The following is a 13026-nucleotide window of genomic DNA, read 5'->3' as shown; positions in this document are numbered from 1 at the left end:
GGGCTTATGAGCTAATTGATTATGAGGGAAATCCCTTAGACAAGCCTTGTAATGGGCTTTATCTCAAAAATTACTATGCCTAGGTCATCTTGCATGGCTACTTTTGTATAATAGTGTGTTATTCATTTTTGTGCAGTGTGGTTTGGTGTGTTTTTTTTCAAGCAACTTTCCTGCTTATTATGTTTTTACTTGCTTTGCAGATGTCTGTGTCTCCTCACATCGGTTTCGTTGATGGTGCTTTCCGTAGTACCCAGAATCTATCATCCACGGCATGGGCCATTTATGACCCCCATGGTGAGTTGATTGATCTTCAAGGTATTTGTTTAGGTCGAACAACTAATAACATTACTGAGTATAGCGCAGTTATCGAATTGTTGTTAGAAGCTATCGCTCTTGACATCCAGGAATTGGTTGTCAACCTTGATTCACAACTTTTTGTTCTTCAACTCAACGGGCAATATTCTGTCAGAAACCCTCAGATATTGAGAATGTATTTGCATATTCATCTATTGGAGAGAAATTTGATTACATTACATATCATCATATTCATAGGCATATGGATACATTGACAGATGCATTAGCTAATTATGTGTTGGATAGACATTTGCGAAACATGTGAAAAAAAGAAACATTTGTACCATAGTAAGTAAGGAAATATAACATACATATATGTTGATAATGTTTGTCATACATCAAAACCCCAAAAAATAATATATGTGTTCAAATACATCCTTGGCTTGCAAGCCTTAAAAATGAAAAATGCTAAACTTATGAACTACTTGGCATGGGGTTCATAGTAGCACATAACTGCTTGTACTACACGAGTCAGCAGTCGGTGGATCCGTACTGATACCCCCACTATGTGCCTCTGATACTGGCATGGCATACCTCCCACCTGGGCATACTCTGGGATACCATGGGTCAATCCCTCGAGGTTTCGTGTGATATCCTCCTCATTATCACTTCCTTCTTAATAAGGAGCGATATCAAACTGCTGAGCAATCCGCCGACAATCAGGGACATCCCGGCAGGACACTCTGGTCCCACATTTGCATTTACAAAATCAAAATGTCATGAATGCATGTATTTCAAAAACAATAAAAAATAAAAAATAAAAATTGTTTGTTTTTACCTCCATCGTCATAATCTTCTCCCTCTGGGAGCGGCATATCTGGATCGCCGCAGAAGTCGGTATTGCTATAGGGCCAATCCTCTACTACGATCAACTGTCACCATAGCCACGAGAAGAAGGCAAGCTTATATGACATATGTTGGGCCCCAGTAATCCTAGGCATCAATGCACTCCAACGGACCATCCGTGGGTCTCGTGGCAATGGCGGTTCCACCTCAGCAAGCTGGTAGTGAAATAGCAGGACCTTCTCCAAAAACAAGGTTACTAACACGAAACCGTAGTAGAATTGCTTAAGGTTTCCTGCCTTGGATTTTGATATCTAGCGCTTCATGTTTACCTTCACGGCTTCTGTCCAGTTGAAGATAATCGACACTGTACAATCGATAGCATACTGAAACTTCGACTTGTTGGAATCATGCTGTGCTTGAGCCCCAGCCAGTCTATTGATGGTCAACAACAACACTTTCAGCACAAGATCCTAAACACTCATGATCTCTATCTTTTCACTATTCAATTTTAGTGCTTCCGGGCAGTGTTCTGCGAGCAACATGTTCACACTTATCCCAATAGGCCTGGTCCCATATAGATTTATTGGTTCCCCTCTTCAGGACAGTCCTATGATGAAATAAATGTTGGAAATTTCCAACTCCAATTCTTGGTCTCAGATCATAAAAACTTCCCGATTGACATCCCAGACACTGATCAAATACTGCAACAAATCGGGTTGAGCCAGAAGACCTGGTGTGAGGAAGAATTTGAGGACCCCACAATTCCTCAGGGAATTCAAGAAATTTGGGTCTGCCATTCCCTGTGTATCAATGTCCTCATGCTCACATCCCCTCCAATCAACCATTTTTCACGATGTTTTCCCTGCAAAAACTAGAAAATCAAGTCAATAATCATCCTTGGCTAGAGAAATTTGGATCAAATCAAGAAAATTTGGGTAAAAATTTGAAAATTTTGTGTTCATGGAATTGATGCGACTGTTTTAAAAACAGTAATGCTGATGACGTGCTTGACGGTGTTAATAACCCCGATCGTTGTGATTCTGTGCCCGGAAATCGTGCCGATTGAGGGCAATTTTTTGTTGCTAAATCCTCCTTAGGAAATCCAAAAAACAATTAAAACAAGAAAAAATAGCATTAAAATGAAGCTAAAGGTCTTGGCTCTTACCTACAACTGACAGATCATCGAATGGCCTCCCGGATCTCCCGCAATCTGCTCCTGAAAATCTAGGGCACAAATGGGTGAAAAATGCTCCACACAAGGTAAAATGGTAAAATGGTAAAAATTAATTACTTTTTCCTCCTTTTATTCATTTTTCATGAAATATTAGGGTTTTAAAAGTATTTTTAACCTATTTTTGCCTCAAAAATTGGATAATGCATTTACCTTTTGTGCAGCGACAAGTGACAGATTATTGATGATGGTACTGGAGTCACGTTTAAGCTCTTTTCTCGACTCATAAAACTCAAATGAAAAGATCACCGAGTATTTTTCCCTTTTTGACTCGTAAAAGAGAATAAAAATGGGGGGTCCACTTTTAAGCTCTTTTCCAACTCTTTAAAAATGAAAAGATTACCGAGTTCTTGTCGTTTTGAACTCGTTAAATGCTGCGAAACATCGTTTAGCCAATATACGTTTACCCCTTTTTCGCGCTGGGATGAACTATTTATGAAAAAGGTACTCCTTGACTGAAATGGTCAAGCAGTTCTCTCAAGTATTATTTTCTACCTTTTCGGTCTCTAGAGACACAAATGTACGAAAAGGGACCATGTATATTTTTCTTCTCCGTGTCTTTTTCGAACTCTCTAAATATGAAAAAGATACCGAGTTACACCTTTTTCAGACTCGTTAAAACATTAAATGACATTGGATTCGTCACCATGACAAACATGAGCTTCTCCTTCCTAAGGCTCATTAAACTTATTGGGTCGGATTCGTCCAAAGGATGAACTTACATGCAAGCACATGCTATCCCCTTCAATCTTGCGATAAAAAATAATTTGGGTGCTTGCCAAAAATGGTGGGGAAAAATGGGAAATTCTATCAGTTGTGTCGACAGCTCACTCTTGAACATGACACTTTTTGCCTAGTGTCGGGTTGGGATATCCTCCTTTTCATCATTGAACTTCCTAGTTTGGGCCATTCATTTTTACCTTCCATTTGATCTCTGCCACATCATCATGACCACCAATCCTATGGATCCAAAAGCTACCAAACTCCAGAGTCATGTTGCCGATATGTTCAAGAGTTAGTCCCTTTGTAGTTACACTTACTCTTGATTCTCTGTATCATATGAAAGCATTGCATCCCTTTATCTCAGGTCAGTGATGTGGGATACATCATGGCCCTCCTTCGACACAGTCACTTCCTATCGACTTAAGCTCATTATCCAGGAAGATGGCCGAGAGACTCCCTTCCAGTACCTTAGAGCTTTCATGCCCTAATCGCAAGTTCTTCACACTTGATGACAAGTTCGCATCATTGGCTTTCGATCGGGTGATTTCACGGGTTTTCGACTTCAGTTCCTTTATTCACATTCCATGGACTATGCTGCTAGTACCTTGAGAGAAATTGTCATTATTGGTGGTTTCTCTCGTGCTTGTTAATGGTTCACATCATTGACCGGTAATCAAGTGATTTTCTAGCATGTTTGACTTCAACACATTCATTCATATGTTTGGATTTGTACTTCGATCAGGTCGTGTTGGAGCACAAGACCCTGGGCTCAGATTACACAAGTCCAGGTTGCAAGGCAATGTGATATTATCATGCTAATATACATGTCTCTTTCAGACGGATGGCTGCGACCATACCATGAGTTGTTATATGTGGTCCTTCTCATTATTGGATGGCTCCGACCATACCTTGGTTTCGATATGATCCTCTCTATTGGAATGCTACGCCCATGCCTTGGATCCATTTACTTGATCATTCTCTGGATGGCTGTGTCCATACCATGATTCATGTATAATTTGTTAGAGTTTTCAGTGATGTATATGTATCTATACTTGCTTGCATGTTTTTCGACGATGGACTCCAGTTCCCTGCATCTACTTGTAATGCATTTCACCCCTCACTCTAGTTCGGCCATCACGCTTTAGGGGGCATCTGTTACACAACATTTTGTCATTGTCCCTGTACTCCTCGTTCCACGATCCTGAAGGACCTCTACAGTGAACCCTACATGCTTTTCCATCATGAAGAAACTCCCATTATGTCCCTCTTCATGAGCATAATGATTCCCTTTTGCATCATTTCCTAAGAATCTTCCTTTTACCCTAGTTTATAAGACCGACGCTAATGACAAGTTTCCTCCTTGGGTCGATTTGCAGAGATTAAAACCAGGACTAGTGCTGTACGACGCTACTGAGCCTTTTCTCAATCGCGCCGATCCTCTTTTGGCAAGTTTTTTAAATATGGAGTCGAAGCTTCCAGGTCTAGAAGCTTCGTAATGGAAGTCTGGTAAATGGTTGGGCTGGATAGAGCCGAGGAAGTTAGTTTGGGCTCCTTTCCCATATTGGGATGGAACCAATCCAAGAGATAAGTTCTTCTCCCATGATAAGAGGAACCATCTCTCCTCCATCCAAGCTATATAAACCCCTCCTTTTACAAGCTACACTAGTTTTAGTCCTTGTATTTGGAGCTTGAATAATCAGCAAGACATCTATAGCTTGTACCTCTCTAGTTTATGTTTGAGGGAGAATAGTGTGTTTGGTTTGGTTTGAGACTAAAGGGAAGAAGCCTTAAAACTTCCATTGTTGGGGCTATCCATGAGATTCTAGCAGAAGTGTGGGAACTCGGATACGTCAGAGGAGACCAGCAACTTCAAGGCATTGGTTGTAATCTCTTCCTAAACTTATATGAATACTGTTGATCTAAAGATGATCTGAGGTTGTCATTGATGTCAACCCAAGCAGCACCAGGGGCTTCCATGATCTTGCAAGGGAATTTTGACTTGACAACTTAGTCTATTTTGAGTCAAGGATCTGCTAGATAGATTCTACTCGTCGAGATGTTTCCGTTGATATATGGCACGACAAGTAATTCTTCACGGTTTGAGAGATATTCATGTTTGAAGTTAGTAACCCTAGTTAGTGGGCTAAAGACCTATGGGGTTGTGGCATGGCACTCATAATTGGTTTTGGTCATTGAATAGTCAATAATTAATAATTTTTTAAGCTCCTAAATCCCTCCAACATTCTCTATAGAAGCCCCTCTATACTCTATAAAAAGAATTCTCATATATCCTCCAAATGAAGTGATTGTGGAATTTCCGCGGTAACTTCATTTCTGTGAAGTCTTAGATTCTAAAATGAAAACCCATTTGATTCAAAATCCTGATGAACATCGTGACCGAATTTCAAATATTGGTTCACTATATTTTTGGAGATATGATATGTGGAAGTTAGGGTTTTTCCAGGCTCCCAAATTTCATCTCAAAGAAGTGACCTTGGGAAAATCTTCATAACTCTCTCTTTGAGAAGAGGATTGGAATTCTGTAAAAAGTGGCAGATAGTGCATGGACTATATTTTTTTTGTATTAATTTCAGAGCCAAAGGAGGAAACAGTGACACGTGGTACACCATACAAGTTCGCTTTAATGAACTAGTCCATAATTAGGTCATTGTGAGAGATTGGGCATAATTTTGCCTTGAAGAGTCCAAATCGGGTCAGACCTGTGGCAGTGGAACTAAGACTCAGAGGGATACTATAGGACTTAAGATGACATATTGAAGATCTGAAATTAGAGAGATACATCATATTAAATATCGTGCTCCTAGAAGGTGAGAAAAACTAGATTAAGTGCTATCAAGGGGTGTAAAGGACCAGACTTTCTAGGGCAGCAAAGAGCAAGCTGAAACAAATTTATGCAGCAGAGGTAAGCTACAGGTAAGTATCTTCTGTATATGCATGTTCATTTCTTAATTGCATTAGGTTCCTTGTATTCTAATTTGTTGTTTTTGTTTAGCACTTACATATTCTCTACATGATGAGGTAAGTTTTGCTATTATCATGTCATGGGTATTTCCTTGAAGAATTTTTGCAGGTATTATATATTCATCAAGAGAAGACTAAATGCATAATCTAATTTTCTGAAGACTGAGAGAGGGTAGCATAACAAGAGCATCAATCAAGGTGCAGAAAAACAACAAGAAGTTCACCATATGAAGTCTTCATGTGGGAAGCACTGCATATAATCATTGTACAGAGTCATTGTAAAAGCATCATTGTAAAAGTGGTACAAGTGTCTATCTGCCAAGAGTTGAAGAGGCAGTGTTGGGAGGTCTAGGATCATCATTAGGTGGTTGTGTCATAGTTGGGGTTATGCTCTAGTGTGTCTTCTTCTTCTACATCATTCTATATCATTGTAAAGTGGACCATTTTCCTTGGTACAAGAGTCCATTCTTCTTTTATTCTTATATAAGGTGGTAGGGTGGTAGGGTGGTGCTAGGCTGGTGCATGAAGTCACCAACAGGTTCAAGCCTGTGAAAAATTCAGGGTGCTAGGGTGGTGCTAGGGTAAGTTGTAGCTCATTGGGTGTTGGGGCATCCGTTCAGTTGACTACTGAAGAATCTTGGGCATTGGAGCGTCCATCCAATGGGAGTTGGAGAAGAATGCTTTTATAGAATGCTAGGAATTTTTTTCTTTCATTTCAGTTAGGGTTGAAGATTAAAGAATTTATTAGAAAAGTGTTCAGTGGTTTTTGACCCAGAGGGGGTTTTCCACCTAAAATCTTTGTGCCTCTTGGGTTCTTTTATTTACTGTTATCACTGCGTAAACGTTAATAATAATTGATTAACTAATGCTCTGAAAAGATTTAAAATGATAATTTCTAAGGAATATTGATTCACCCACCCCCCTCAGTATTTTCCAAAAATTGGTATCAAAACTTGGTTCCTTCAGTAATAGATTAACTGTTGGAAGTCAGTTTTCAGAGCATAGAGATGGGAAACTCAAAGAAGCGGGTTACAAGGATTTCAAAGGAAGGTACATGTACAACAAAATTTCAATCTAGTGAGTATTATGTACCAACCCCTGATTTTGATGCAGATAATTATGGGAATCCAAGATGGAAGTATCTTTACAGGCACATGGAGTATGGGAATCAATTGTTTCTAGAGACACATATACCGACGAAGCTAAAAGGTACAATTCAAAGGCCATGATTGTAATTTTGAATGTTTTTCCAAATTATGTGAAAACAAAATTTGGTCAATGTTCAACAACTAAAGCTCTTTGGGAAAAGCTTCATAATATCTATTCAACAAAGAAATTAGGTCAAGATGTTATTGAAAACTCAGATCCTTCTGAGTATGATGAAGAAGGGTTGACCGTAGAAGAATTTTCTAAGGAGGCAATCAAGCTTATAAAAGAGCTCAAGGATGAGAAGATCCATTCCAATACTCTTGAAGAACAAGTTCAAGTTCTCAAAATTGAAGTTGAAGAATACAAATGTATTGAAGAGTCACTTCAAAATAAGTTGGAAGAAATCAATAATATAGCGACACGAGACCTCAAGAGAGAAGTCCAATAGAAGCAACAAGAACTCGACACAACATTTGTAGGAAGCAGAAATTAAAAGGAAGGAATCTGGTCAAAGATACATATCCGCCGTTGACCAAAAGAAAAAGGAATTAGAAACATATTTAATAGAAATAAGCAGGCTCAGGATTGAAAATGAGAAGCAGAAGGAACAGATACAAGTTCCCAATAGAGAAGTAGAGAAGACCACTCTTCTCAAGCTACAGGTTGAGGAGGTAGAAAAAAGAAGGAAGATCTTGAAAAGATGGTTTGAAGAAGATCTTGGTCAAAAGAAAGAAGAACTCGATGCAACTCGTGTTGAGATCAACAAACTCAAGGGATTGCAAAAAGAATACTTATAAGATAAGACAAATGAAGAAGCGAAAATGAAGGCAATTAAAGTAAAGCTCCAGTTGATGAAGGTACAAGCTCCACAACTTCACAGGATGATTCTAAGAAGGAAGTTGATCAAAGTGAAAAGCCAAATAAGAATATTGCAACTCCAAAGAACAAGACCAACGAAATCAAGAACAAAGGACCACAAGAAACTACAACACCACCTCGAAAGAAGAATGAAAAATCTTCCAGGTATGTTCATTTATTTAATGGTTATTGCTTTTTTTGTGCTAACTAGGGACATATGGCTAGGGATTGTGAAGTTTTTGACAAGTACAATCGTTATCTGCAAAACCCTAGAATCAAGTTTGCAGGATCACGAGACAGGTTCCACAATGATTTTGTCAGAAGAGAATATGTGCTAGATGGGCCAAATATTGAATGTTTCAAATGCCATAACTATGGCCATAGTGCTCGTGGTTGCAAATACTAGATGAAATCACCTATGGACAACATTGAATGCTTCAAATGTCATAACTATGGGCACATGGCTCGAGATTGCAGGAATAAGAAGGTCTGGAAAGGGAAACAGGTATAAGAAGACAAAGCAAATAACAAGGTTTCAATAGTTATGCTTTTAGGATTTGTAAAAGAAAAAGGTCATGAGGAATTAACAGTTGATTCAGATAATGACTCAAGTCAAGATGGCCCATTAGGTGACTCACTATTTTGAACAATCTAGCTTATTGAATCCTTAATGTTTGTATAAGAGGAGTCTATGCAGCGGTATATGGCACAAGTCTACGATTGACAAGAAGGTAGTTTGAACAAGATGGTAGTTTCATTAAAGGTTAAGGGGGAGCAAAAGAGTTAAGGATTATAGGTTACCAGGAACAAGACAAGATTAGTATGCAAAGGATATGCACAAGTGGAAGGGATTGATTTCGACGAAACATTTGCACCAGTTCCCAGAATGGAAGCCATCCAGATGTTTCTCGCCTATGCATGTTCAAGAAAAATAAATCTACCAAATGGATGTTAAGTCAACATTTCTGAATGGAGAATTAGAAGAAGGGTATATACGTCAACAAGGGTTCAAGAAAGGTACTGCTAATAGCAATATTTACGTACAAATAGATAAATATAATTTAACAATTGTTGAGGTATATGTGGATGATATAATCTTTGGTAGAAATGATGATCGACTAAGTAAGAACTTTGCTACAAAGATGCAAAGTGAGTTCGAGATGTCTTTACTTGGTGAGTTGACATACTTCTTAGGGCTTCAAATATATCAGCAAGAGAAAGGAATATTTATATGTCAAGCCAAGTACATCAAGGAAATGCTCAAGAAATTCAAAACAAAAGATTGCAAACCCGTCCTTACTTCGATGGTAACAGCTTGCAAATTGAGAATAGAAGACGCATCTAAGGATGTGGATTAGAGTTTGTACAAATCTATGATTGGTAGTCTTCTATATGTAACAGCCTCGCGGCCAGATGTTATGCAAGCAGTTGGACAAGTAGCAAGATTCCAAGCAGCACCAAAAGAATCACATATTATTGTTGTCAAAAGAATTCTTCGATATCTAAAGGGAACAACAGAATATGGCTTGTGGTATCCCAAGGGAAACAATCTCATTATTCAAGCCCTTACAGATGCAGATTGGGTAGGAAGCATTGATGATTGTAAGAGTACTAGTGGAGCAACATTCTATCTAGGTGGTTGTCTTGTATCATGGTTGAGCAAAAATCAAACCTCAATCTCGTTATCCACAGCAGAAGTAGAATATATCATGACAATAGCTTGTTGTACTCAAGTTCTCTGGATGAAGAAAATTTTTCAAGATCTTCAGGTCAAGTTTGATGAGACTATTCCCATATTTTGCGATAACACCAGTGCCATCAGTATCTCCAAGAATCTTGTGATGCATTCCAAAATGAATCACATTCTGATTAAATATCATTTCGTTAGAGAGCAGGTCGCCGAAAACAATATCAAGCTTGAATATGCTGGTACAAAAGAAAAAATCATTGGTATATTTACTAAACCTTTACCTCGTGAAGCATTTGAATATCTTCACCAGAAGCTTGGGAATCTCCCAAGTTCTCATTATATTTTCCTTATTTAGAAAATAAAGGGGGAGTGGAAGTGTGTACAGGTCTGCAAGACGGTTGTGTTTCAGGAGGAGTTACCCTTTTCCATTGATGTCAAAGGGGGAGAGAAGGCAGTAGGAAGAGGTTCCCTGATCGCATGGGGGAGTACTTGTGTTACCATCAATGCCAAAGGGGGAGATTATTGATCTAAAGATGATCTGAGGTTGTCATTGATGTCAACCCAAGAAGTGCCAAGGGCTCCTTGATATTGCAATGGAATTTGATTTGACAACTTACTCTATTTTGAGTCAAGGATCTTCTATATAGATTCTACTCGTTGATATGTTTCCGTTGATATATGGCACGCCAAGTAATTCTTCACGGTTTGAGAGATATTCATGTTTGAAGTTAGTAACCCCAGTTAGTGAGCTAAAACCCTATGGGGTTGTGGCATGGCACTCATAATTTTTTTTGGTAATTGAATAGTCAACAATTAAATTTTTTAAGCTCCTAAAATCCCTCCAACATTCTCTATAGAAGCCCCTCTAAAATCTATAAAAAGAAATCTCATATATCCTCCAAATGAAGTGATTGTGTCATTTTATCTATAAATTCCTTTCTGCGAAGTCTTAAATTCTGAAATAAAAACCCATTTGATTCGCAATCCTGATGAATGTCGTGACAGAATTTCAGATCTTGGTTCGATATATTTTCGGAGATATGATCTGTGGAAGTTAGGGTTTTTGCAAGGTCCCAAATTTCATCTCAAAGATGTGACCCTGGAAAAATCGTCATAACTCTCTCTCTGAGAAGAGGATTGGAATTATGTAAAAAGTGGCGGATATTTCACAGACTCTAGTTTTCTGTGTATCAATTTTAGAGCCGAAGGAGTAAACAGTGACACGTGGCACATCATAGAAGTTCGCTCTACTGAACTAGTCCATAATTAGGTCATTGTGAGAGATTGGGCATAACTTTGCCTTGAAGAGTCCAAATCAGGTCAAACCTGTGGCATTGGAAAGAAGACTCAGAGGGATACTACATGATCGAATATCACATATCAAGGATCTGAAATCAGAGAGATGCATCAGATTAAATATTGTGCTCCTAGAAGGCGAGAAAAACTAGATCAAGTGCTCTCAAGGGGTGCAAAGGACCAAACTTTCTAGGGCAGCTAAGAGAAAGGTGCAACAAAATGATGCAACAGAGTTAAGCTACAGGTTAGTATCTTTTGTATATGCATGTTCATTCCTTAATTGCATTAGGTTCTTTGTATTCTAATTTGTTGTTTTTGTTTAGCACTGACATATGCTCTGTAGGATGAGGTAAGTTTTGCTATTATCATGTCATGGGTATTTCCTTGAAGAAGTTTTGCAGGTATTATATATTCATCAAGAGAAGACTCAATGCATAATCTAATGTTCTGAATAGTGAGAAAGGGTAGCATGACAAGAGCAGCAATCAGGGTGCAGAACAACAACAAGTCTTCAAGTGGGAAGCATTGCATACAATCATTGTACAGAGTCATTGTAAAAGCATCATTGTAAAATTTGTACAAGTGTCTACCTGCCAAGAGTTGAAGAGGCAGTGTTGGGAGGTTTAGGATCATCATTAGGTGGTTGTTTCATAGTTGGGGTTATGCTCTAGTGTGTCATCTTCTTCTACATCATTCTATATAATTATAAAGTGGACCATTTTCATTGGTATGAGAGTCCATTCTTCTTTTATTCTTCTATAGGGTGGTAGGGTGGTGCTAGGCTGGTGCATGAAGTCACCAACTGTTTCAAGCCCGTGAAAACTTCAGGGTGGTAGGGTGGTGCTAGGGTAAGTTGTAGCTCATTGGGTGTTGGGGCATTTGTTCAGTTGACTACTGAAGAATCTCAGGCGTTGGAGCATCCATCCAGTGGGAGCTGGAGAAAAATACTTTTCTAGAATTCTAGGAAGTTGTTGCTTTCATTTCAATTGGGGTTGAAGATTAAAGAATTTATTAGAAAAGTGTTTAGTGGTTTTTGACCCAGAGGGGGTTTTCCACCTAGGATCTTTGTGCCTCCTAGGTTCTTTTATTTACTGCTATTACTGCATAAACGTTAATAATAATTGAAGATTAACTAATACTTTGAAAATATTTAAAAGTGATAATTGCTAAGGAATACTGATTCACCCCCCCTCTCAGTGTTTTCTAACAAATACAACTATTGATTGATTTCCTACATTGAAGTGTTATCTTAAATTTGAAAGGAAGGAAATGGAAAGTAGCTGGAGTAAGGAAGTAGGATCATCACGAAGCGGAATAGTGTTATAAGAGGTATGCCCTCTTATTTGATTCTAGATTAAGGAAGTTTTCCATAGATTGTTTGTCTGTGGCTAGACCTGCTCTCTCGAGCTAAAGGAATTGTTTGTGTCTGCACTGAGAATTTATCTGCACCACAGGCATCACTTTTGGTTTATTTATGGCTATGGAAATTAACAAAGGAAAAGAGGAAATACTTGGCATTTATTTATGAAATTAAAGGAAAATTTGAGAAAAGGAAGGTGAAGGGACACATATTTTCATGCAAAGGAAAATAGGGGAAAAATGAAGGAAAATGAAGAAAAAGGAGACATTAATGATAAAAAGGCACCTGAGAATCAGTTGAAACTTTTTCCCGTATTTGGAGGAAGTGTAGAAAAGGAAAGAGAACAAGCATTTGGACAAGAAAGCAAAGGAAGGAAAAGAACAAGCAAAGGAAAGTGAAGGAAAGTAGGAGAAGGTTGGATGAACAACTTCAACAAGAAGATTTTGCAGGTAACATGTTCCATGTGTGGTTTCCCAGTTGAGGTGTGAATGCATGGTACATGCATTTGCTTATTTGGTTCATTTGTTGTCATTGGCATGGGTTTTTCCTGGTTTGACAGTGGTTTCAACCTTGCCTTGCCATTTCTTGGATAACCAT

This window comes from Pinus tabuliformis, chromosome 7 (genome assembly GCF_031772625.1).
Source record: "Pinus tabuliformis cultivar Carrire ecotype Pingquan chromosome 7, CPIR1, whole genome shotgun sequence".
Lineage (NCBI taxonomy): Eukaryota > Viridiplantae > Streptophyta > Pinopsida > Pinales > Pinaceae > Pinus > Pinus tabuliformis.
This window is presented reverse-complemented; position numbering follows the sequence as displayed.